A 26,424-nucleotide genomic window follows, 5' to 3' on the forward strand; every position below is an offset into this window, starting at 1 on the left:
CAATCAAACGTAAATTAGGTCTTTTCACATAGTCCCATATTGCTTGGAGACTTTGCTCATTCCTTTTTATCCTTTTTTCTCTATTCTTGTCTTGTCGTTTTATTTCATTAAGTTGGTCTTGGACCTCTGATGTCCTTTCTTCTGCTTGATCCATTCGACTGTTTAAGCTTGTACATATTTCACTAAGTTCTCTTGTTGTATTTTTCAACTCCATTAGTTCATTTGTATTCCTCTCTATATTGTCTATTCTTTTCATCATTTCATCGAACCTTTTTTCCATGTTCTTAGTTTCTTTACATTGGGTTAGAGCAAGTTCCTTTAACTCCCAGAAGTTTCTTATCATCCACCTTTTAAAGCCTACTTCAGATGCTGGAACACAGTCCTTTTCAATCAGGGCTTGCTCCATTACTGATGAGTTCTTTTCCATCAGGGCTTGTTCCGTTGCTGATGAATTCTGATTTTGAGTATACTCGGCCTTCTTAGGCTGTTTTTTTCCCTTCATTGTAGATGAACCGCCTTTCTAATTAGGTTTCTGAGTCGACGTCCGATTTATTGATTCCCAGTGCTGGGATCCGAGCAACCCACTGTGGCAGCCTAAATAGCAGCGATAAGACTGATGGTGCTCTTCTGCCCAGGAATCTCTGGTCTGGCTTCCCTCTTGTCCACAACAAGAGGCTCTAACTTCCCGGAGCTCCAAACTCCGGTCAGTAGGGGAAGCGGTCCCGTTTTCTCTGCATGAAGAGCTGCTGCGCCAAGGCACCGGCAAAACCGCTGCGGCGGCCACAAGAGTCGCGCTGGCGACCCGTGGGGCTCCTCCACTGGGAATCGGCTGATCGGTGAGTGACAAAAATTCGTCTAAAAGTGTGGCGTCGTCTTGTTCTCTGAGCTTTCACTGGGAGCTACAATCCCAAGCTGTTGGTCGGCCATCTTGGATCTAATCTCCTGCATTTCTTCTTTTAAGTTATTTAAAAGTTTTTGGGCCGGGCGTGGTGGCTCCCGCCTGTAATCCCAGCACTTTGGGAGGCCAAGGTGGGCAGATCACCTAAGGTCAGAAGTTTGAGACCAGCCTGATCAGCACGGAGAAACCTCATCTCTACTAAAATACAAAATTAGCCACACATGGTAAAGCATGCCTGTAATCCCAGCTACTTCGTAGGCTGAGGCAGGAGAATCACTTGAACCTGGGAGGCAGAGGTTGCAGTGAGCCAAGATTGCATCACTGCACTCCAGCCTGAGCACCAGAGCAAGACTGTTTCAAAAAAAAATTTTTTTTAAGTTTCTGAAAATGAGCATCCAGATTTGTAAAGTGAGTATTAGTTTTCTGAGGCTGTCATAATAAAGTCCCACAAACTGGGGATGTGGGGAGTGGGAGGAACCAGGGAATAAAAATAAAAGAAATTTACTGTCTCAAAATTCTAGAGGTCAAAAGTCTGAAATCAAAGTGTGGTTAGATGTGCTTCCTCCGAAACCTGTAGGCAAATCTTTTTTTGCCTCTTTCTAGCTTCTGGAGGCTCCTGACAATCTTTGCTGTTTCTTGGCTTGTAGCTGTGTATAACTCCAATCTCTGCCTTTGTCACCACAGGGCACTTTCTCTGTGTGTCTCTATGTCTTCACATAGCCACCTTCTTATAAGGACAACAGTCATACTGGATTAGAGGCCCACACTACTCCAATATGACCTCACCCTAACGAATTACATCTGCAATAATCCTATTTCCAAAGGCCACATTCAGAGGTACAAGCTGTTATAACATATATCTTTTTTGTCAGAGGTCACAATTCAGTATGTAACAGTGGGAGAATGCATCTATAATTCTTTAAAATACTTTTCAGGTTTGCTTTGTCAAGAATCCAAATGTAGTGAGATCCAGGCATTATATTTAATAAAGTTAAAACTCAGGTTGGGCGTGGTAGTTCATACCTGGAATCCTAGCACTTTGGGAGGCCAAGGCAGGGGTATTGCTTAAGGCCCTGGGTTCAAGACCAGACTGGGCAACACAGTGTGACTTAGTCTCCCCCCCAACCCCCCAAAAAATTAAGTAAAATTAGCTGGGCATGGTGGTGCATGCTTGTAATTCCAGTTACTTGGGAGGTCAAAGCAGGAGGATTACTTGAGCCCAGGAGATCGAGGCTGCAGTGAGCTATGATTGCATCACTGTCCTGCAGCATGGGTGACAGAGTGACACCCTGTCTCAAAAGCAAAAACAACCTCACCAGGAAGGACTCTGAAGCCTGAAGTCCACCAGTTGGTAAACAGGTGAAGGGGAGAATTAGAGCCATTAAGTCCGGGATTTTTAGTCACATCACACTATGAGGAGGCATGAACAGACGCTGCAGGCAGGCACTGCTGAAGAGCTGGGCCCTGACTCAAGATTAGAAAAAATGCAAAAGGTGTGCAGTACAAATGACAGCAAATTAAGACCTTCACCTCAAGTCAAAACACAGGCTCCTCTCACTTTCCACATATCTGTTTCATTATGGAAGACAGCCAGGTCTGCATTTTTCGCACCAAAAACGCTAATGACAACACTCTTCAGTTTTTAAAGGTCCAACCTATTATCACCTTTTGGATCTTCCAGGAGCAATACTCCGCCTAAAAAGTCACAAAAATAACACATCAGACAAGTAAAACTAAAATGTTAAATTTGGAGCAAAAGGGATACAAAAGGGTTCAAGCCCTAATTTTTTTCCTTTTCCCCCAAAATACACTCTATCTATCGATATCTATCTATACATCAATCTAGATATATAGATAGAGATATCTATATATCTACCTCCATCCTAGGTGTTTTGGCATCCTTGGTTGATATGGTCCAAGCATAGAACTTGACCAGGCAATCTGTTCTTGTCTTTTTCTAAGTACAAATCTTTGTATTTATGATTCTCATTTTTCATTTTGTGCCAACTGTAAATTCCCCATGGCTCAGGTTGGTTAAAAATACTATCTGGCCCCTGAAGTCCATTTGTTCTGCACCTTAGATTCATGTACAGATATTTACTTTATTAATATGTTTGGACATTTTAATTGTGGAGCCAAATGCACGTACAGAGATACCATGGGGCCCTTTGCCCAGTTTCCCCCAATGGTGACATTTTACAAAACTACAGTATATATCACAAATAGCACACTGACATTGATGCAATCCACCAATCCTATTCAGATCACCTCAGTTTTACTTTTACTCACTGGGGAACGTGTACATGTAGGTATGTTTAGTTCTATGTAATCTTATCACTCGTATAAAATCCTGTACCCATCACCATCAATAAGATACAGAGCTGCCTCAGTTCTGCAGCCACAAGAATCCTTGTGTTGCCTTTTAATATCCACACCCAATTCCCTTCCAGGCCCATTCCCTCCTTAACCCCTGGCAAATAACAGTCTCCATTTCCATAATTTTATCATTTAAAACATGTTATATAAATGCGATCATAAAGTATGGAATGTTTTGTGACTTTTTTCAGTTGGCATCAATTTCTTTTCTTTTTGCGATGGAGTTTAGCTCTGTCACCCAGGCTGGAGTGTGGTAGTGCAATCTTGGCTCACTGAAACCTCCGCCTCCCGGATTCAAGCAATTCTCATGTCTTGGCCTCCCAAGTAGCTGGGATTACAGGCACCCACCCACACACCTGGCAAATTTTTGTATTTTTTTTCAGTAGTGACAGGGTTTCACCATGTTGGCCAGGCTGGTCTCAAACTCCTGACCTAGATGATGTGTCTGCCTTAGCCTCCCAAAGTGCTGGGATTACAGGCATGAGTGACTGTGCCTGGCCTCATCTGGCATCAATTTCTACAGATTAAGTTGCTGTGCTAATTGATAGTTGTTCCTTTTTATTATTACTGTGTTATGTTCTATGATATGGCTGTACCAGTTTGTTTAACCATTTATCTGCTGAAGAACTTCTGTGTTGTCTACATTTTGGGGCCAATAAGAATACAAGTACTATATACACTCATGTAGCGGTGAACATAAGTTTTCAGTTCTCTGGGATAAACACATAGAAGTGCAACCGTTGAGTCATTTAGAAAACATATATTTAGTTTCCTGACAATGTCAAACTATCTTCCAGAGCGGCCACACTGTTCTATATTCCCATTAGCAATGTATGAGATGCTGTCTCTACTTTTTAGTCATTCTGGGGTGTCTAGTAAGATCACAGTGTGATTTCAACTTGCATTTTCCTAATGGCTAATGACATTAAATATTGTCATGGACATTTCTGTCATTTATATATTCCCTAAGGTAAATGTCTGTTCTTATCTCTATTTTCAAATTTGATTTTTCTTCACTGTTGAGATTTAAGAGATCTTTATATATTCTAGATATGTCCTTTGTCAAATATATCGTTTATAAAGATTTTCTCCCAGTCTATAGCTTGTTTTTCATCCTTTTACAGGATGTTCAAAGCAAAACCTAAATTTTCATTTAGTTCCACATATCACTTCCCTTTTAAGGTCAGTGCTTTTGTATCAGGCTTTAAAACTCTTTGTTTAATGTTGAAATGGAAAAATCTTAAGACTTCTCCAAAAATACTAGTAGACCACTTTGGCCACCGAAGCGAGCAACCTTAATTTATTCCATCTGCTAGAAACATACTTTTGATCCAGCTATTGTTTCATAAACTAGTGTGTTTTATATTATAGTACCTGATACATGGCTACAGTTTTCAAATGAAAGCTATGAAGTCTGCTTATCTGTGTGTTTATATATGCCTGTGCATGTAGGTATGTTACCTATGTGTTATTTTTCTACTTCGAGATGGCACTGTCAAAAATTAATGAAATAGCTCTTTCCCATCTTGCAAGATGGCTGGTGAAAAAGTTGAGAAGCCGGATACTAAAGAGAAGAAACCTGAAGCCAAGAAGGCTGATGCTGGTAGCAAAGTGAAAAAGGCTAGCCTCAAGGCTAAAAAAAAGCCCAAGAAGGGGAAGCCCCATTGCAGCCGCAATCCTGTTCTTGTCAGAGGAATTGGCAGGTATTCCCGATCTGCCATGTATTCCAGAAAAGCCTTGTACAAGAGGAAGTACTCAGCGGCTAAATCCAAGGTTGAAAAGAAAAAGAAAGAGAAGGTTCTTGCAACTGTTACAAAACCCATTGGTGGTGACAAAAACGGCGGCATCCGGGTGGTTAAACTTCGCAAAATGCCTAGGTATTATCCTACTGAAGATGTGCCTCGAAAGCTGTTGAGCCACGGCAAAAAACCCTTTAGTCAGCACGTGAGAAAACTGCGAGCCAGCATTACCCCCAGGACCATTCTGATCATCCTCACTGGTCGCCACAGGCGCAAGAGGGTGGTTTTCCTGAAGCAGCTGGCTAGTGGCTTGTTACTTGTGACTGGACCTCTGGTCCTCAATCGAGTTCCTCTACGAAGAACGCACCAGAAATTTGTCATTGCCACCTCAACCAAAATTGATATCAGCAATGTAAAAATCCCAAAACATCTTACTGATGCTTATTTTAAGAAGAAGCAGCTGCGGAAGCCCAGACACCAGGAAGGTGAGATCTTCGACACAGAAAAAGAGAAATACGAGATAACAGAGCAGCGCAAGATTGATCAGAAAGCTGTGGACTCACAAGTTTTACCAAAAATCAAAGCTATTCCTCAGCTCCAGGGCTATCTGCGATCTGTGTTTGCCCTGACAAATGGAATTTATCCTCACAAATTGGTGTTTTAAATGTCCTAATAATCTAATTAAATAACTGATTACCTTAAAAAAAATTAATGAAATATTTCTATTTAATTGGTTTAAAGAAAAATAAGCACAATATAAATTAAGTATTTTCTCAGCCATATAGAAACTAATAGAAATGATTTTCAAGTTCATGTGACTTGGGTAAGAATATATAGTGTAGATATACAACTTTTAAATCCTACCAGGGTTTACTATCAAATAAGTTTATGTCACCTCCAGTAGATGTTTATGATTACAGAACCGTGAGTTCAACCTATGAACAAATGTGCACATGGACGGCAGTATCCATTACTTTATGTTTATTGAGCACAGCGATAAAACAAAAAACCTCATCTATTTATCTTTTTAGGATTCTTGTTTTTGTAAAGACTGTTGAACATGTACATGCTGTAAAAGTAGCTAACAGAGAAATGATGATAGCTAGCTTTGTTTTGTTATGTCTACTCAAAAACAGTTCCCCATTGGTAAATTTACACCCTTGAGGTTTTGCTCATTTAGATGTTGACTATTAGTTGGATATGTCGATATTTCCGATATAAGAGAAAATGCTGAAGCATTAATAGCTGAACATAAATTATACTATGAAGAAGCTTATGTTTCTACTAATTTGATTCATAGAGTTGTCAATCTATAGAATACTGATGTGACAGTTAAAACTAGAAAAAAAAATGACTCTATATGTGAGGAAACGACATGGTTTTGTGGTAAGGTAAGCCTATTACATGTGAAGAATGTGTGTTCATTAAGAGAAAAGGACTAGTTTTTATCCTAAAGTAGAATGACTTGTTTCACAATAAGAGGAAGGAAGAATTTAATCCAAAATAGAATGGATATAAGAAAGTTGTAGTAGGCTTGTGGAAGAGAAATCTTCGAAGAGGAATTTTATGTGTGGTGAAGCGAAGATCTAAATGAATTTAGAAGTTATCAAAATAATGAATCTTAATATAAAAAATCTTTGAGTTTTTCACTAAATTCCCAAAATCAAACTCTAAACTTGTCTTTCTGTCCTCGAGCTAACTTTGGGAGCTTCCATAGGGCCCCTGAAATATCTCAAAACAATTTTCTTTCATCATGAAGAGAAACAATAAATGAGTTACACTTATTTGATTATGTTAGAGCTGCATGGGAAGCACTGTCAAATACGAAATGATGCTTAACCTTCTTTGAGTTATATTTGTACAGATGTATTACTAATAATGTGTTCCAGAAACTGTGAAATTCATAGAAATCTGACAGGTCTAATGTTATCAGTCACAATTCTAGTTACCTTAAAATGCTATATACCACAGAAATAACTAAACTTGTTTGTCAATTGCAATGTTACTATAGTAAACTCTTATCAGATATTTAACCATGGCCATTTAAAAATCTTGTCATCCACAGATAGTTGTTTTACTCTTGATATTTTCCTGAAAGTCATTGTAAGCAACTATGAATCTGAAGTGTTTCATCTTTCAGGACACGCAATGGAAAGGACTCTGACAAGTACAGGTTTATGTTAAGATCACACCACTGGACTGGGTAAGAATTCCCAAAACCCTAGTGAAGTAATTAACTAATTCATAATGCTGTCACAATGGCAATGACATTTCAACCTGAGTTTTGGAGGGGATACTCAAACCACAGCAGGATAGAAGAGACATTTTTACTATATTGAATCTTCCAAACCATAAACATGTCCCTCCACTTACTTAGATTTTGTCTGATTTTTTTTCATCACTATTTTATAGTTTTTGGTATACAAATCCTAACACGTTTTATTAGGTTTACATCTGAATATCTTTATTTTTTTTTTGGAGACAAGGTCTCACTATGTGGCCCAGGCTGGAGTACAGTGGCATGATCATGGCTCACTGTCGCCTCTATCTCCCAGGCTCAAGTGATCCTCCCACCTCAGCCTCCCAAGCAGCTGAGACTAAAGGTAACCACCACCACACTTGGCTAGTTTTTTATTTCTTGTAGAGATGGAGTCTCACTTTGTTGCCCAGGCTAGTCTTGAACTCCTGGGTTAAAGTAATCCTCCCGCCTAAGCCTTCTAAAGTGCTGGGAATACAAACATGAACATCTTTTTTAAGTGACTGTAAATGAAACCATATTTTAAATTTCACTGTCCACTTGTTCACTGCTAGTATAGATTGCTACTATGAAATAATCATTTTTATATGTTTATCTTATATCCTGTGACTCTAAGTTCTTGCTTTTTTATAAGCAATATCACTTATATTCAATTACTTTGGAAACCTAATTAATGCTTGGACCCAAAGTGTACAGAAAAAGGCCAAACATTTAAAAATAACAGATTTAAAGATGATTTGTAGTTTTCCCACATAATATGAATGTTTTCAGCAGGATAGTAAATTGCAAAACAAATCAAATCATATTAAGGCAGAGGATCAAGCTGTGGCTGCATTTAAAGCCATTCCTAGGAAAATAATCTTGCAGTTGGGAACTCGTCTTCCCAGGTATCTGGTCAACTGACCCAGGAATGGGCAGTCCTGGAGTCGGCAGATGGAAGAATGGGCCCTACCTCTCTGATCATCATGCTGCTGGCTCTCTGTGACTAGAATACTGGCCTTGTTTACATTACTAACGCACACTCGAGGACTATCTCACTGATTCCTTCTACAGGGCCACCTGAGACAGCCAGGATGTTGACAGTGATAAACCAGCTCAATGCCATACAACATCACTGAAATTGCACAGAAGTACAGGGAACCATGTACTGTCTGAGACATCATCACAGGTCTAAATAAACACATAACCACCATGGGAGCAGCTGGCATCGGAAGATCAATATGGTGATCCCAGTCCTCATCTGTTCAAGAAAAACAACAAAAACCTAAAAAAAAATAAAAAATAAAAAAATAAAAGCTCCTATTGACTGCAAAACCTTATTTTTGTTTTTTTTTTTTTTTTTAAATTGGAGTTTTGTTTTGTTGCTAGAGTGCGGTGGCGCAATCTTGGCTCACTGCAACCTCCACCTCCCAGGTTCAAGAGATTCTCCCACCTCAGCCTCCCGAGTAGCTGTGACTGCAGGTGCCCACCACCACGCCTAATTTTTTGTATTTTTAGTAAAGACGGGGGTTTCACCATCTTGGCCAGGCTGGTCTTGAACTCCCGACCTCAGGTGATCTGCCCCCACCTCTGCTCCCAAAGTGCTAGGATTACAGGCGTGAGCCACCGTGCTGGGCCTATTTATTTGGGTGTCTGTATGTAGATGCCTTATGATTTCCCATAGGGGCACCTTTATTCCTTTCTTTATCTATATGCCTATTAGTTCCTTTTCTTGCCTTGGTCCACTGGCTAGAACTTCCACAATGTCGAATGTGAGTTGTGATTGCCTTATTCCTGATTTTAGGTAGAAAGAATTCAGGCTTTCCCCATTAGGTATAATGGTAACTGTAGGATTTCTGTAAAATGCTCATTTATCCCATCTACAAAGGTCTCCTCTCTTCCTTTTTCTGTGAGGATTTTCATCATGAATGGGTGCTGAATTTCTTCAAATGCTTTCTCTGAATCAGCTGCTGTAGTCATGTAATCTTTTAGTCTGATAACACAATAATTACATTGATTTTTAAATACTGAAGCAGCCTTGCATCTCTGGAATAAATCCTACTTGTTCATGATGCATACTTCTTTGTACATATAGCTGAATTCTATTTAATAATTTATTGGTAAGAATTTTATATTTATATTCATGAGGAGTTTCTGTTTTTTTTTCTTTTTTCTTGAGATGGAATCTCACTGTTGTCGGCCTGGGCTGGAGTCCAATGGCACAATCTTGGCTCACTGCAACCTCTCCATCCTGGGTTCCAGCAATTCTCCTGCCTCAGCGTCCCAAGTACCTGAGATTACAGGCATGCCCCCTCCACCATGCCCTGCTAATTTTTGTATTTTTAGTAAAGACGAGGTTTCACCATGTTGCTCAGGCTGCTCTTGAACTCACGGCCGCAGGTGATCCACCCACCTTGGCCTCCCAGAGTGTGGGATCACAGGCATGAGCCATGGTGCTCAACCTATCTTTTTTCTTAATACTGTCTTTATCTGGTTTTGATAGCAGGGTAATAATCACATAAAATGAGTAACATGTTCCCTCCACTTATATTTTCTGGATGAATCTGTGTAGAACTGGTGTTAATTCTGGTAAGAATTCTCCAGTGAAACTGGGCCTGGAGATTAGTTTAGAGATTTTAAATTATGAATTCAGTCTCTGTAACAATTATAGGGCTATTAAAATAATCTATTTCATATCAGGTGAATTGTGGTAGTTTGTGCTTTTTAGAAAGAGGGTTGCTGTCAGGCCAGGCGCAGTGGCTCACGCCTATAATCCCAGCACTTTGGGAGGCCAAGGAGGGCAGATCACTTGAGGCCAGGAGTTTGAGACTACCCTGACCAAAAAGGTGAAACCCCATCTCTACAAAAAATACAAAAATTAACCAGGCGTGGTGTTGCACACCTATAATTTCAGCTACTCAGGAGACTGAGGCACGAGAATTGCTTGAACCAGGAGGTGGAAGTGGCAGTGAGCTGAGATCGCACCACTGCACGCCAGACTGGGAGAGAGAGTGAGACCCTGTCTCAAAGAAAACAAAAATCGGTTCACTTCATCGAAGTTGTCAGACTTACATATGGAGATTTATTCATAGTATTTGTGTATCTTTTTGATTTCTGCAGTCTGTATTGATAATTCTTTTTATTCCTGATATGCAACTGTGTTTTCTTGCTTTTTATTAGTCTCACTAGAGATTAATTTTGCTGAATTTTTTGGTAAGAACCAGATTTTTGTATCATATTTTCTGATTTTCCTATTTTCAATTGCACTGATTTCTTCTCTTACTTTGCATTTATTTTATTTTGTTTTTCCTATCTAGTTTCTTGAGTTTAGACCTTATTATAGTTTAAAACCATGTTTCTTTCAGGTTTTAGTGCAATACATTTCCCTCTCAGGACTGCTTTAGCCACATATTTTGATGTCGTATTTTCCTTTTCACTCAGTTCTGTTTTCTTCCTCGAGACTTCTTCCCTAATCACGGATAATTTCAAAGTATGTTGTTTATTTCTCAGAGTGTGGAGATTTTCCTTTTATTGTTCTACTACTAATTAATTGATTCTACTGTGATCAGACAGCACACTCTGATTTCAGCTCTACTAATTGGTGGAGGTTTATTTTACGGCCCAGGTTATAATGTATCTTAAGTTCCGTGAGAGCTCGAAAATAATTTATATTCTGCAATTTTGGGGTGAGGTGTTCTAAGTGGTCTATCGATTACTGAAAAACGTATGCCAAAGTCTCCAACTAAAGTTGTGGATTTGTCTATTTCTTCTTTAATGTCTGCATCTTTTTATTTCACGTATTTTGTAGTTCCTTTCTTAGATGCATATAAATTTAGGATCAATCTGTTTTCTTTGCGTATTGACATGTCTATCATTATTTAATGCCCCTGGTAATTTTCTCTGCTCTGAAGTCTGTTTCATCTAATACAAACATGACCATTCCTGCTTCTTTTGATTCATGTTTGCATAGTATATATTTTTCTACCCTTTTACTTTAAACTCACCTGTATCATTGTATTTTTAAGTTTCTTATAGACAGCACATATTTGGCTAATGTGCTTTTAATAATTCTGCCTATCTTTTGTTCTTTTTTGTTTGCTTGTTTTGAGACACAGTCTCACTCTGTCACCTAGTCTGGAGTGCAGTGGTGTGATCTTGGCTCACTACAACCTCTGCCTCTCCGGTTCAAGCAACTCTCCTACCTCAGCCTCCTGAGTAGCTGGGTCTACAGGTACCTGCCACCATGCCTGCTCATTTTTGCATTTTTAGTAGAGGTGGGGTTTCATCATGCTGGCCAGGCTGGTCTCGAACTCCTGACCTCAGGTGATCTGCCCGTCTTGGCCTCCCAAAGTGCTGGGATTACAGGCATAAGCCACTGCACCTGGCATACTTGTTCTGATTGTTTTCTCTTCTAGCTTCTTGTGGGTTACTAATATAGTTTGGATGTTTGCTCCCTCCAAATCTCATGTTGAAATGTGATCCTCAATGTTGAAAAGTGGCGCTTAGTAGGAGGTGTTTGGGTCACTGGGGCAGATCCCTCATTAATGGCTTGGTAGCCATGCTGCAGCAATGAGTTCTCACTCTGTTCATGTGATAGCTGGTTGTTTAAAAGAGCCTGGCTTCTATCTTACTCCCTCTCTCATCATGTGATACACTTGTTCCCACTTTACCTTCTGTAAAGCAGAGTAATAGCTTCTTGAGGCCCCCACCAGAAGCAGATGCTGGTGCCGCGCTTCTTGTATAGCCTGCAGAGCTGTGAGCCAAATTAATTTTTTCTTTACAAACTATCCAGCCTCAGGTATTCCTCTATAGCAATGAAAAATGGACTACCACAGTTACTTAAACGTATTTCAGAATTCCATTTTTTATTTTTCTAGGGTTTTATACGTATCCTGTGGTATAGTCTTTTCTTACTGGTGACTCCGAGTAGTACCTAATATAAACGTAACTTCTTAAGGTTCAGTGGTGTCAGTATTTTACCAGTTTGCGATAAATGTAGAAACCTGGTCTCCTTTGTAACTGTCTTAACTATTACTTGTTCAGTAAGTCCTTACTTAATGTTGCTGGTAGGTTCTTGGAAATTGTGACTTTAAGCAGAATGATGTACTGTATAATAAACCAACTTTACCACAGAAGTTCCCACGGCACACAGAACATCCTTTCACTTAAAGTTGCAGGACCCAAGAACCCACTGATGATGTTCAGGCCTCAGTGTACATACACAGAGAACCACATCAAACAGTGATACAGTGCTTGTTGCACCCATGAGAGGAATGAGTCAATTGAATTACCCTCTATTTTGATTTTCCACTTTTCCTTCCTGATGTTTCTGGATTCCCCCTTTTATTATTACCTTTCTGTGTTAAGAACTTCCTTCAGCTGGCAACAAATTCTTTTAGTTTTCTTTCATTTGAGAATGTCTTGATTTTCCCATCATCCTGAAGGATATCTCTGATTGATACAGAATTCTTGGCAGACAATAATTATCTTTCAGCACTTCAAAAATGCTGCCTTTTCATCTTCTGGCCTCTGTAGTTCCTAATGATAAATCCAGTATCATTTGAATTGTTCTTCTCCTCTAAGTTAGGTGTTACATCTTTCACTGCATACAAAACATTTTTTTGCCTTCCGTTTTCAGAAGTTTGATTATGATACATGTTGATGTGGATTCTTTTGGGTTTATCCTGTTTGGGTTTCACGCATACCTTTACTGACACTGCAGAGGAAGTGCTGGTATTATGTGGCCTCACTGCTGCCATGCATTTGTGAATGGGAGAGATGCCTTGTTACTGCCCAAAGAAGATAGGTAAGGTTTCTACATTTATCCAGGCTTCCCATGTGGCCTCCACTGATACCGCTGGGCCGAGGGACTCATTACTGCCCCACTAGGATGAAAGTCCCAACTCCCTACTTGGCCTTCTCTGATACCCCTGTGACAGGGGGGTCTTCAGCTTAGCAAGGGTGAAGTCCAGGTTACTTACTTGGCCTTTGCTGGTATGGGTGGTGATGGGACCATAGATTTTTCTATGGTGTCCGACTAGAGTAGTGCAGTTATTGACAAAAAATATCTTGGCGCACTGTGACCTCCACCTCCCAGATTCAAGCAATTCCCATGCCTCAGACTCCCGAGTAGTTGGGATTACAGGTGCCCGGCACCACACCTAATATTTGTATTTTTAGTACAGATGGGGTTTTACCATGTTGGTCACGCTGGTCTCTGTGGGTCAAGATGGCCAGGGGGAGACCTATGTTAATTCTAGCTAAATAATTATAAGCTTGTTGGGTTCAAAGTACACTTAAGTTTATGCACCAAACTATATTATTGGTGCAGTTAATTAGCAATCAAGCGGCAACAGGAGGCCTAAGGTAAGGAAGTTTATGCACCAAACTAAACTATATTATTGGTGCAGTTAATTAGCAATCAAGCGGCAACAGGAGGCCTAACGTAAGGACCACCTGAGAGCGAAGGAACACCGGGAAACAACGCAGGGTGGTTGCAGAGCAGGCAATACTGCTCGAGTCCTACAAATGCCTTCTCAACATGGAGAATGTATGAGGGTCTGGTAAAGAGGACTTATACAAAGATCTCTGAGAAGAAAGGTGACCTCTGCTCACAAGATCTGGGAGGGTCTTTGTAGATGGGAGCTGGCAAGGAGGAGAAAAGCCTTGCAGGGCAGAGAACATGGAACTCCTCAGGCTCTGCCTAGGTTCTCGGAATATGAAATGGTTTTAATTGCTCTGTGCCCTCAATGCTCGGGAGATAAAAGCCCTTTGATGCATTGGATGGGGACAGGGTGGCTCCTCGTGCCAGACTTCTGATGCAGCTGCACCCTGATAACTAGTTTAGCATGTCTTAGAAGCATCTCAAGTACTCCCCACCATCTTACCTACCCCTTCACCCTCCTCTTGCATGCCCACAACATCAATGAATTATGCACATAATAAAAGTGTTTGGAGCCCAGAGCTCGGGGCCAACCACCAGGACTAAGGGCACCAACAAATGGGGCTGGGGCTGGTACTCAACAGTCTCAAACCCATGACCTCAAGTAATCCACCTGCCTTGACCTCCCAAAGTGCTGGGATTATAGGCATGAGCCACTGCACTCGGCCTTTTTTTAAAAATTGAGGCAGGGACTTATCGTGTTGGCTAGGTTAGTCTTTACCTCTTGGCCTCAAGTAATCCTCTCGCCTTGGCTTCCAAAAGTGATAGGATTATTGGCATGAGCCATTGCATCGCACCTAGTGAACTCATTTTGATGACAATTAAGAGAAAAAGTTATCTATTAAATAATCCTTCCAATTCCCTTAAAAACATCCGTAAGTTTTTTTGGTTGTTTTTTCATATCCGTAAGTTTAACTAAAAAACAGTCATACAAATCATGGGATTTACTCTTACCTTGTTCATTGCCATTTACACAAATGTTAAGATTGATGTACACACAAGCAGAACCAGGAAGGGAAGATCCTCTGGTAAGTGTAATTTCCAGTTCAGATCCCTTCAACTGAGCACGAGAACATATGGCTGAGTAACTGCGGCACCTGACTGCAATGTGCCACACCATCATGTAACACAGTGACTACTTGGTAACAACAAAGGCTGTATAACTGTGGGTAACCCCCATATATAGGCACTGAGGAATGAGAGCTAAGCAGAACCCTGGCACAGTTCGGGCTTCAGGAATATCTCACTTTATAGTGTTACTACTCAGCGATTTCCTTTTATATAATCCTTTACATAATTGTATATTAGTTTATAAAATTAGGGCTTGAAGAATCCCTTTATATAATCCTCCTTATATAATCATATAATAGTTGATAGTATGAGTGACTAAAGAATGTTTCCCTACAGATATACCTATAATTATATCTTAGTTCATAATCGGAGGAATGCCTCAAGTGGACACAGTACAGAGCACGAATTAAGGAATAAGCAGTTTATAATCGGAGAAAAGCCTAGAGCAGACACAGTGCAGAGCATGATTTAAGGGAAAAAACAGTTATACCAGGACAAGAATCCATGGCTCAAGCGGCAGCGTTCAGTATCGTAAAGATACCCACTGTATGGCAAGCTTGGGGCGAGAGCCACTCCTCCTGACAAAGGAGTTGTAGGACCTTGCTCCAGTTCTTGTGGAAGGCTGCCCTCAGACCGGCAATCCACCTTGGTGACTGTGAACTTTATCAGCTCTTGCTACTGTGCTGCTTGAAAAGCATCTTCCCATAGAACCCATTGGAAGCTGCCAGGAGGTGGCGGTAACCTTGACAACTGAAACTATGACTTAAAGCATCCTCCTATAAATCTTCTTAGAAGTAGTCTGCCCATAGAAGTATTGCACACTGCACCCTCTTCACTGCGCACAGCCCTCCTTCAAGCCTCGGTGATCTAATGGGGTGGACCCATTACTGCACACGGCCCTTGCCTTCATGGGAATGGGCCCCTTGCTGCACACTGTCCTCCTCCTGGCCTAGGTGCCCTAATGGGGGTGGACTCCGTGTTTTATTGCTCACGACCCCATCACTATCCTTAAAGATGGTTTCACTCACTGCCCTGCCCCCTAACCTATACACAATAAATACTCATGCTTCTGGACATTTGGGTCCTCGCCTGACTCCGCTTACAGGAGGCGTGGCTCCCTGAACCCAGCTGCAATTTCCTTGTACTTCTGTGTCCTGTCTCCTTATTTCTTGAATCCTGCGCCTCAGTATGGCATAAGGCACACCCCATGATCCTGTGGGGCCCTCAGCCCTACAGTATACAACTGAGAACATATTCAATCTCATTACTTGAAAAGTCAAATGCTATAATTTATATCCCATTTTTTCTCCTTTTATTCTACTCTCTAAAAAATAAATGCTCACTTAAAAAAAATTTAAAAATTTACAAAATATGCAAAACAGAAAATGAAACCACACTACAACTCACCTCACTGAAAAGATAAACAGCCATGGTCAGCCCCTTCTTGTCTTGCTCTACTTGTCCCATAGAAAGAATGAGGCAGGAAAAATTAATTAAATAAGTGACTGAGACATATTTTTAATGATCTACTTCTTTTTTTTTTTTTGAGACACGGTCTTGCTCTGTTGCCCAGGCAGTGACGTGATCTTGGCTCATTGGAGCCCCCACCTCCCATGTTCAAATGATCCTCCCACAAGCTGATATCTTCCCTACCTTAATATCAGACTTTCGTAAGTATATCTAAAATTCCTAGATATAGCAACAGAAAATGCAATAGTGATTTTTCTTTTTTGGTAGTGTAATTTTATGGAGAACCCACTACGAGAAGAGTTAAATGTTTTTCAAGACAATTGCTGTTTACTTTTAATAATTACCAGAATCCACACACTGACTTTGCCAGTTTTAAAAAAACAGGCCCACATAGCCATTTCATTTCTGGGCAAAGCTCAACTACTCTCCTGGCTATCTTCCTCAAGAGAACTGTTGTGAGAACAGTTCTGCCCTCTATCCCCACTCCATCTTTTCTCAGCTTCCACTCTCTAGCTCTACCCACTACTGTCCAGAGCAATTACCTCAAGATTGAGTGCTGTGCCAATCTCTACTGTGGGAAGTAAGTAAGTACATAAGGTAAGTAGGTAAGTAAGTACATATCAACAAGTACGTAAGGTAAACCTAATCTGAAAACTTTTAGCACTTCAGTGGAACTCAGCACTCACCTGTGTTTTTTCTTGAATAAGGATTTTATCTGATGGAGGAGCTGGATATTGTTTTGAGGAAGCCTTTATGGTGGCAAATATGTACTCTGTGTGGCTTTCAAAACATTATTCAGATATCTTCACTATGATTTCATCAGTTGGACCAGATGGCACTGAAAGTACACACAGAAAAGTTTAAAAGGAAACTACATTCTATTAATCAGAACTTAAAGAACGTACTGTTCAACAAGGGCTACGGATCCCATGCTGAATCATCACAGAAGAGCAGTCACCCATCCCTCCCTGCTGGGTGATCTATGAGACTAACGGCACTGCAGCACAGGATTACCTTTGTGTCCTTTCCTCGACTCATTGGGGATAGGGCATGTTTCTTTTCCTGACACAATCAGTGCCTCATGAATGTTGAAACCAAGAAATAACCCAGAACCCACTTAACACAGTTCTGAACTGATGCAGAGGTCACAAGCACCCTGTTATCTGCTGGAACAGCCTCCTCAGACCCTGAACAGCCCGGGGAAGCAAGATGTGCAGCAGCTGTCACTGCCCTCTGCAGGGCAAGAATTTCCTGATTCTCTCACTGGCAGGGGCTTGGCAGCCCCTCGGCTCTCCAGGATGAGCTCTGTGTGTATTCCTCAGTTCTCTAATGAGGAAAAACTACCCCGCTCTATCCAGACCCAGGAACCTCCCCTAAGCTAGATGCCTGTCGATGCTGACTGCAGCTTTGCCCTTTTGCAAAGACACTATCATCTCTGATTACCTTCTGCCTCAATCACAGAGGCTATTTTATAGAAGCCCAATGGAGCTAAAAAAAAAAAAAAAAAAAAAAGGATGGGAAAAGGCACAGTCTGGCTGAAAGCTACAGCTTGGGAGTGAACATGTGGGGAGGGGAAGAGGAGTGACTTTCCTGCAGAATAGAATCCAAATACACTGTAGATCAGTGACTGTCATGCACTGATCACTACGGTTTATATTACCTGCCTCTCCTATCTTCCCCCAACAACCAAAATGCCAAAACAGCAGCATATTGTTAACTGACAAACTAGCCTTCCTGCGAAGTTTCTGTATGTGACTAATGACTTCTCGAGCCATTCCTTCATCCACCATTGACTGGTCAGGAGTGACATCTAAGACGAACAAAGGCTGTGGGAATGAACAGTGCACACCAAACCATGACAATCAAATAAGGAGAAACATTTCTTCCCACTTCAGCGAAATGCCCTTTAAAACTTAATCTGGAGACTCTTTAATGCAGCACTGTTTGTTCACACAAACCAGCAAAAGCAATAAAATTAATCTAGTTTATTGTTCAGGTACTTCTTCATAACCCGCCAGTCCTCTATCTCTGCAGAAAGGTGTACAGCTTTTTGTTTCTTCTTTTTTTTGTAGGGTGCTGCTCACAGGAGATGCCCTGAAACCACCTCTTGCGTCCCTCACATGACTGCTTTTCGGCCATCTAACAGGTAATATTAACTCTTCTAATAAATAAGATCAATAATCATGAAGCCCTTAGAGCAGCACAGCTTTTCAGGCCACAACAGGTGGATCGAAGGCCTCACAGCAGTCAACTCCAAGTGACTTTCTTATACCATGACCCCTGTGATCTGTAGGTTTGTCAGAATGACTGAAGACTAATTCTACAATGAACCACAAAACTTTTTGACTTAATATAAACTGCCATATTTTTGCTAAGGTTAATGATTCTATTTACTCTGAAGGTTGTTGATTATGATGTAGCAATAATGACACCATCACTTCTGTTACACAGCACACTGCAGAGTAGAATACACTCCACAAATGACTTGTAAATCAGGTATCATCTCATTTACCTTTGAGCAAAAAGGGAAGTTAAGAAATGACTTACTTCACAAAGGCATCAGAGACAATGAAATGAATGATAAACTCATAACTCCAGTCAGTGGAGGGCCACCAAGCCCCCTAAAACATCTAAGACATGTCAAGAAACTCAGAAGCATCACGTGATGACACTTTTCTAAGTGTGGACAACTTTTCAGGCCCCTAACATCTGTTGTAACGAGGAAGAACTGCCCACTGTCAAGTGTTTACAAACCTCCTCCCTGCCTTCCCTTGCATTCTTTCCCAGCTTTGATACCTCTGACTCCTTGCCACTGTCTGCCCACGGGGAGTGCTGTACACATCTAACATAAGCACCTGGATAAAAAACTAAGGAGGTCGACCTTCTTTCATAGAGGTGCTGCTCTACCTTCCCCCTGCAAATGGTATGCTAAGCACAGATATCCCCAATCCCACACGAGAGATCTTACAACTATGCCGACTGGGGGACAGGTCCGGTCAACATTGCAAGGAGTTAGTGTCTTTTCTATCATGGCAAAAAATATTGACACCAGAATCAAAAACAGCCTGTAAATTCTCTTCAAGGAGTGCTTCCTGACCACTTTCACCTCTATGCCAATTTTTGGATAAAAGCTCTCTGTGTACTTATTTCTACCAGATAACTTATATCAGGTAGAATACTAAGCAATGGCTTAATTTCATATATTCTTGATTAACTCCTTGAAGGGTTCACTTTTTTTTTTTTAAGACGGAGTCTCACTCTGTTGCCCAGGCCGGAGTGCAGTGGTGCAATCTTGGCTCACTGCAATCCCGGCCTCCTGGGTTCAAGTGATTCTCCTGCCTCAGCCTCCTGAGTAGCTGGGACTATAGGCATGTGCCACCATGCCTGGCTAATTTTTTCTATTTTTAGTACAGACTGGGTTTCATCATGTTAGCCAGGCTGGTCTTGATCTCCTCACCTGGTGATCTGCCTGCCTCGGCCTCCCAAAGGGCTGGAAGTACAGGTGTGAGTCACTGCGCCCAGCGTGAAGGGTTCATTTTTGTGCAACCCCACACTTGAGACAATTACATGTAGAAATCACAAGATACTTATGTATTCATTAAACAAATGCATATGTTAAAGGCATAATGATATATTAGTTTGACAAAGCCAATCTAAACCAAGTAACTGGTTTATTTTACCCTGAGGCAAACTGTCAACATTATCAGGAAAGGCATAGGCAAATGCCTTCTCCTCTTATGCTCTCATCTCTTGGTAAAGAAATGTTTTCGGAAGCAGAAAAATGCCTGCGCATGAGTGTGCTCCGAATTGTGCAGTCCCACCTGTGGCCTGATCAAAGGTGTACATGAGACGGATGTCTTCATCATGTAATTCATGGCCTTCCACAACAATGGTCCCTATGGAGAAGCAGATACACTGTTAATCAGCTTCCCTTCTTCTTCAAGCTGCGCCACTACCCGTGTATTATGCTCCTTCTTCATGAAAATTTCACAACAGCAAAGCCACAGTAGTTTCAAAAGAACATTTCCCTCTGACTCATGTCATGGTTTTAGCCAAGATATGACAAACTTTCTTTGGACTACACTACACTACCTTGAAGACAGTTAAATCATCACCAATATCTAGTTTTATATAAACTCTCACATCCACAGAAATAACAAGGCTAAGGGAAGGCAACTAGAGGCAACAAATGCTCACCACAAACACAAAGCAGAAGGATGTAATAAAGAAAACACAGTCTTTAGAGAGAAAGCGAACATAGGTCCACCATTAGCTGGTTGCATGACATGCTGAGCAAGGTATGGTGAGGCTAAAACGAGACAGGCTGGTACTGAGCATCATGCCTGCTCAGGGGAGGCAGAAATGTGCACAGCGGCTGACAACACCCCGGCGACAGGGAGGCCCACTGTTGTCATCGATAGTGACATTTTTGGGCTCTGAGCACTCCCCGGCAACAGGGAGGCCCACTGTTGTCATCGATAATGACGTTTTTGGGCTCTGAGCACTAGGGTGTTATGTTTATGTTTACTTCATCACTGTGTTCCAAAAAACGATTTTGTTTTCATCAGTGCAAAACAGTTTACTTAGAAACTAAAATTTAGAAACTAGGCTTTCAATTTCAAATAAGGTTGATTTCAGGAATTTTTGATGCTATGTCTATCTGGTGAAACAATTTAGATTTGTGACTTCAAGGTGTGTAAGTTTTCTATTTTAATATTTTGAGTTGATTAGTAATTAGGAATAACTTGAGTTCTAGCTGCTACTGTATTATGTTTTTATTACATCTAAATATTTGGGGAATCTTAGGGACATTTCCCCCAATTTCCTTAGCCACTCATCTGATTTATGAATCCTTAAATCTCTCTTCTATGGTATCTCCCAGCTTATGATCTTCAACTTCAGGGGAAGTCCTAATAATAAACAGCTTGTGCCCCAGATAGCCACAGGATGTCAGACAGCCACACTCAAACCATGTATGATTCTAATCTTAGCAGAGCTGCAAATTTTTGGGCACCCTGAAATGCTCTGTAGAGGGGTGGTGAGATGGGGCTAATTTCACTTTCCTAATCCCATCATTTGGTTAGGTACCCCAATACATGTTTTTATATTACCCTATATTTCCCTTTATAGCATTTATCAAAACCATACTTATTGTCCCAAATCTTTAATGTCAGCGAGCATCATGAGAGTAAGTACAAAATTTATCCTAGGCTGCAGGTATCCTCCCACCTCAGCCTCTCAGAGTAACTGGGATAGCAGGTGCATATCACCACACCCGACTATCTGCTGTATGATCTCAAGGAACCTGCCCACATGGGCCTCCCAAAGTGCTGGGATTACAGGTGTGAGCCACTGTACCCAGCTATTTTGTTTCTAAATTGAAAAATTATTTATGGCCAGGTGCAGTGGCTCACACCTGTAATCCCAGAACTCTGGAAGGCTGAGGAAGGCAGATCATAAGATCAGGAGTTCAAGACCAGCCTGGCCAACATAGTGAAACCCTGCCTCTACTAAAAAAATACAAAAAAAAAAAAAATAGCTGGGCAAGGTGGCAGGTGCCTTGTAATCCCAGCTACTTGGGAGGCTGAGGCAAGAAGAATCGCTTGAACCTGGGAGGTAGAGGTTGCAGTGAGCAGAGGTCATGCCACTGTCACACCCGGCAACAGTGTGAGACTCCATCACAAGGAAAATAATAATAATAATAGTAAATATTTTTATAAACAGGAAAAAGTTTTATTTAAGAAAATGATGGCCGGGTGTGGTGGTTCATACCTGTAATCCCAGCACTTTGGGAGGCTGAGGCAGACAGATCCCCTAACATCAGGAGTTGGAGACCAGCCTGGTCTACATGGCAAAATCCCATCTTCACTGAAAATACAAAAATTAGCTAGGTGTGGTGGCACATGCCTGTAATTCCAGCTACTCGGGAGGCTGAGGCAGGAAAATCGCTTGAATCTGGGAGGCAGAGGTTGCAGTGAGCCAAGACTGTGCCACTGTACTCCAGGCTGGGTGACAGAGTGAGATTTCGTCCTAAAAAAAAAGAAAACAAAAGCAAATGATGTAATTTTAAAGTCAAACAATAACGTAAATACAAAATATCCCTCAGCCTGAGGACATGAACGGTGCGCCCTTGTCTGTGTAGACACCTACCAGTCTTTAGGAACTGCTCCAGCTCCTCACTGCTCAGCTGCTTGATGGACGTCATCATCACTGTCTTAAAGGCTCCCTTCAGACGCTTCCCCAGGACCATGTGATCTGGTTCTGCCCTTAGCTGAATGCCGTTCTTGTTTTTATCTGCAGACAGTGTACTTTTTGAACATTCAATTCCTATACTTAGTGCACAAGAGGAAACAAAAATGAGAAATGAAAACTTATGTTCATAAAAACATATGTCCACAGTAACACTATTCCCATCAGCCAGAAGGTAAGAACAGTTCAAGTGTCCATCACATGAATAAACAACATAATACTGTAGACGCATGCAATGAAATATTTAGCAATATGAAGGACTGAAGCACTCATACATGCTACAACATAAATTAATGTAAAACATTATGCTAGCTGAAATATGCCAGACATAAAAGTTACAAATTGTACAATTCCACTAATATGAAATGTCCAGAGAAGGCAAACCCAGAGACAGCAAATAGGTTCGTGGATGCCGGGAAGTGGTCAGGTATCGAGGGGAAAATGGTGTGTGAATGCTAATGAATACTGGGTAATCTTCCTGGGATGATGAAAATGTTCTAAAACTGTGGTGATGGTTGTACAATTCTATAAATATGCTTAAAAACCAGTGACTTGTATGGTAAGAAAAAGAAGTTTCTTACGAAGATCTACTAAGACAGTTGAGCGTAACAGAAAAAGGACCCCAGAACGAGAAATATAAACTTCATCCGTCAGAGGTAACCTTTGTGCAACCCATTTCATAGTACCACGAGGGTAACTATCAACCAAGCAGATGAATCAGTTAAACAGAACCCTTCATGCTTCAGTCATGCTACTGAGGATTACTGATGCAGCAGGCATGGTGATGGTACAGTAGATGGAAAAATGACATCTCATGAGAATAGTTTGAAGCAAATACTATGGAATGTTTACTTTTGCCATGATATTTAGCTACATTAATCTCATTTCAAGTGACTGAAGTAATTTATTTAAAATGTTTTCAATGGCACACACCTGTAATCCCAGCACTTCAGGAGGCCGAGGTAGGAAAACTCCTTGAGTTCAGGAGTTAGAGACTGCCCCGAGTAACATGGTAAAACCCCATCTGTACAAAAGCCTGTACTACTATGCCTAATCTCAGCTATTTGGGAGACTGAAGTGGGAGGTGTGCCTGAGCCCAGGAGATGGAGGTTGTAGTGAGCCAAGATCACATCACTGCACTCCAGCCTGGGTGACAGAATGAGACCCTGTCTCAAAAAAAAAAAAAAATCCTATTTTATGCATAACCACAGGCACTAATTTCAGAATTTACAATCTAACTTTCAGTTTCTAACATTTCTCTGGAATTCTCAAGCAATGAAAACCAAATACAGAAATTAGTATTTTCTATAATAATGATTTTAAATATTACCTGTGACAAGAATAAACAATAAAATAAAAAAAAATTTGCTTTCTATAATCATAAAGAAGATGAGGTAAAATGTTATTTGTTTTTTAAAAATAATGCAATAAAGATGTTTAGGAAGACAACTGACACTGTTATTTCAACTTTGACCCCAAAACTCCACTTCTGGTATCTACCCAATATCCATACAGTGATATATGCATATATGAATATACATAGCTTTTGTTTGTAATTGGAAACCTAAATTTCAAACAACAGGAGGATAATTATATAAATCATGAAGCAGCCAGGAAGTGAGACTCCAGAAGAGACTGAGTGGAAAGACACTCACTACGCTAGTGCCTTGACTATTTATAACCAATGCGAGGGCACTCGTCACTTGTATAATTTGGAGGAATAATTTTTCTTTGGTAGTTATCAAAAAGTACTTCAGAAGGCCAGGCGAAGTGGGGCTCATGCCTGTAATCGCAGCACTTTGGGAGGCAAAGGTAGGCAGATCACCTGAGGTCAGGAGTTTAAGACCAGCCTGGCCAACATGGTGAAACAACACCTCTACTAAAAATCCAAAATATTAGCTGGGTGTGGTGGCACATGCCTGTAATCTCAGCTACTCGGGAGACTGAGGCAAAAGAATCGCTTGAACCTAGGAGGTGGGGGTTGTGATAATGCACCACTGCACTCCAGCCTGGTTGACAGAGTGTGAGACTCTGCCTCAAAATAGAAAAGAAAAGTACTTCAGGGAAAAGATATGAATGAAGATGCTAGGTGATAGGTAAAAAAAAAAATTCATTAATCCTGAAACATTTTTAAAAGAATTACATCAAGTTTATGTTGATTCCAAAAACAGTGTAAAATATCACATATTGTTAAATTTGTTATGAATATACTAATAAAAATAAATTATATAGTCAATGTGTACTTTATTAAAGATTATTCATCATAATAATGTTCTCAAGGGGAGTCTATTTGTACCCAAAACAGATAAGTCTTCCATCTTACCTCAATGACAGACTTCTCCAAAGATGTGATATCTCTAAGAGCTTCTGGATCTTGATGAATAACCACGGGGCAGCATGAGGTAGTGGATGCTGAGAGTGTCTTTGTCTTGAAAAGAAACAGGGTCAATAAGCACCTTTAGATTCTGGTACATAATTCAGTGAGAAAAGGCACGTAGGGAGCCTGTATAAAGACACAGGACATCATGTCAGTCATATGCAGTCATCAACAACTGACCTCATTTATACTGAGAAACAACTAAACATGTTAGCAACACAGTAACATGCACTGAAATGGGCATGAGGTTACGAAACACACCCCCTGAATGAGAAATGGCCTCACAGCCCTGAAGCATAAGCTGTAGGACTATAGACAGAAAAACCCAAAGCATCTCTAGAATTCTGAAGGATGTCTAAAACGGAAACAGGAGCACCTAATGAAATATCAGCCAAGTCAAGATGCACAGAGGACTGACTGCCCTAAACCTCAGAAACCTCATCTGTAAACTGGGGAAAACACGCTCTCCTTCACGGGATGAAGGAGATGAGATCAGGTCTGGAGAGGATCAGGCACAGGACCTTCTACAAAGCACATTTTCCTTCAGTTAAGGAGTAAATGGGAGCCTTATAGAGAGTAGCAGAAACAGGATAAAAAAAAAGTTGAAGGCTTTCCACTTTTATATTATTTAACTAATATTTGAACTGATAAAAACATATATCAAACAACTACTTGCATGTTTTCCTCTCAACGCTAAGTCAAAGTATTTTTAATGAAATATTTGCTAGGACACGTATAAGCTAAAGAACATCCCCATTGTTTGCAATTAGGCGAATCCACATTAAGATGAGATATGTCTTACGTTGCACTGTAGATCCTCCTCCTCGAGCCAAGGGCCCTGACATATACTAGACTACCAGAGATTGGAAGAAAAAAATCCAGGATTTCTTAGTCCTTACTTAACATGTATAAGATTTCTGAAAAGAAACTACAGCTATAAGCTGTTATAAAACGTCTACTTCTCTTTTTGGTGGAATAACAGAGAATAGATAGAAAAAAAGGAGGCTGCAGCAAGTGGGTACCGAAGGCAGCACACAGGCCAAAGGGTACTAGAAAGAAGCCACCCATCTTACCATAAGTCTACAAAGAGAAAGCAGAACATTAAACAAGGTTTCTAGGGCCATGACACAATCTTCTTTCCCATTTTCACCATAAAGAATAAAAAGGAGACATAAATTTTAAACTGCTAAAATAAGTGTTTATCATTTAAAAAAAACAGTTGATTAAAAAGAGGCAACCCTCGAAGAGCATGCAGTACACAGACAGGGAACGAGGCAGAGTAGGAAGAAAGGGTCAAGACCACAGGCTGACTAGGGTGGCCCTGCAAGGCAGTGCAGGAAGCCTGGCCAGGATGTGCAGCTGCTGTCCCTCTATCCCCACCTGAGTGAGGCGAGCTGATAGGAAAGTAAAGCCTAACTGTAGGACTGAAAAAGGCTGAGGGCAGAATGGATCTACCCACAACAGACAGAAAAAGCTGCTAACTGAAAACTTTAAAGTGCCTTTAAATAAGATGTTTTATGTTAAAAAAGTTATGTACTGTGTATTAAAAAAAATGAATTCATTGTA

At 40.8% G+C, this 26,424-nt stretch overlaps 2 pseudogenes across 2 annotated transcripts in view; one reads left to right on the forward strand and one right to left on the reverse strand.

The window, feature by feature from the left end:
• LOC100407491 (interferon regulatory factor 2-binding protein 2-like) overlaps positions 1-26,424 on the reverse strand; it is a 66,745-nt pseudogene that overhangs the window by 16,822 nt on the left and 23,499 nt on the right. Inside the window, exons 5-11 of the transcript XR_013532095.1 lie at positions 24,805-24,984; positions 22,383-22,559; positions 22,005-22,262; positions 20,054-20,128; positions 16,919-17,070; positions 16,170-16,216; positions 14,646-14,751 (exon numbers count right to left, since the gene is read on the reverse strand). The product of XR_013532095.1 is annotated as an interferon regulatory factor 2-binding protein 2-like (transcript). The remainder of the gene's footprint in view (positions 1-14,645; positions 14,752-16,169; positions 16,217-16,918; positions 17,071-20,053; positions 20,129-22,004; positions 22,263-22,382; positions 22,560-24,804; positions 24,985-26,424) is intronic.
• On the forward strand, positions 4,788-10,289 carry LOC103791927 (large ribosomal subunit protein eL6 pseudogene; annotated as a pseudogene). The gene has a single exon (XR_013532096.1). The product of XR_013532096.1 is annotated as a large ribosomal subunit protein eL6 pseudogene (transcript).

The sequence above is a fragment of the Callithrix jacchus genome, chromosome 2, assembly GCF_049354715.1.
Source record: "Callithrix jacchus isolate 240 chromosome 2, calJac240_pri, whole genome shotgun sequence".
Classification (NCBI taxonomy): Eukaryota; Metazoa; Chordata; class Mammalia; order Primates; family Cebidae; genus Callithrix; species Callithrix jacchus.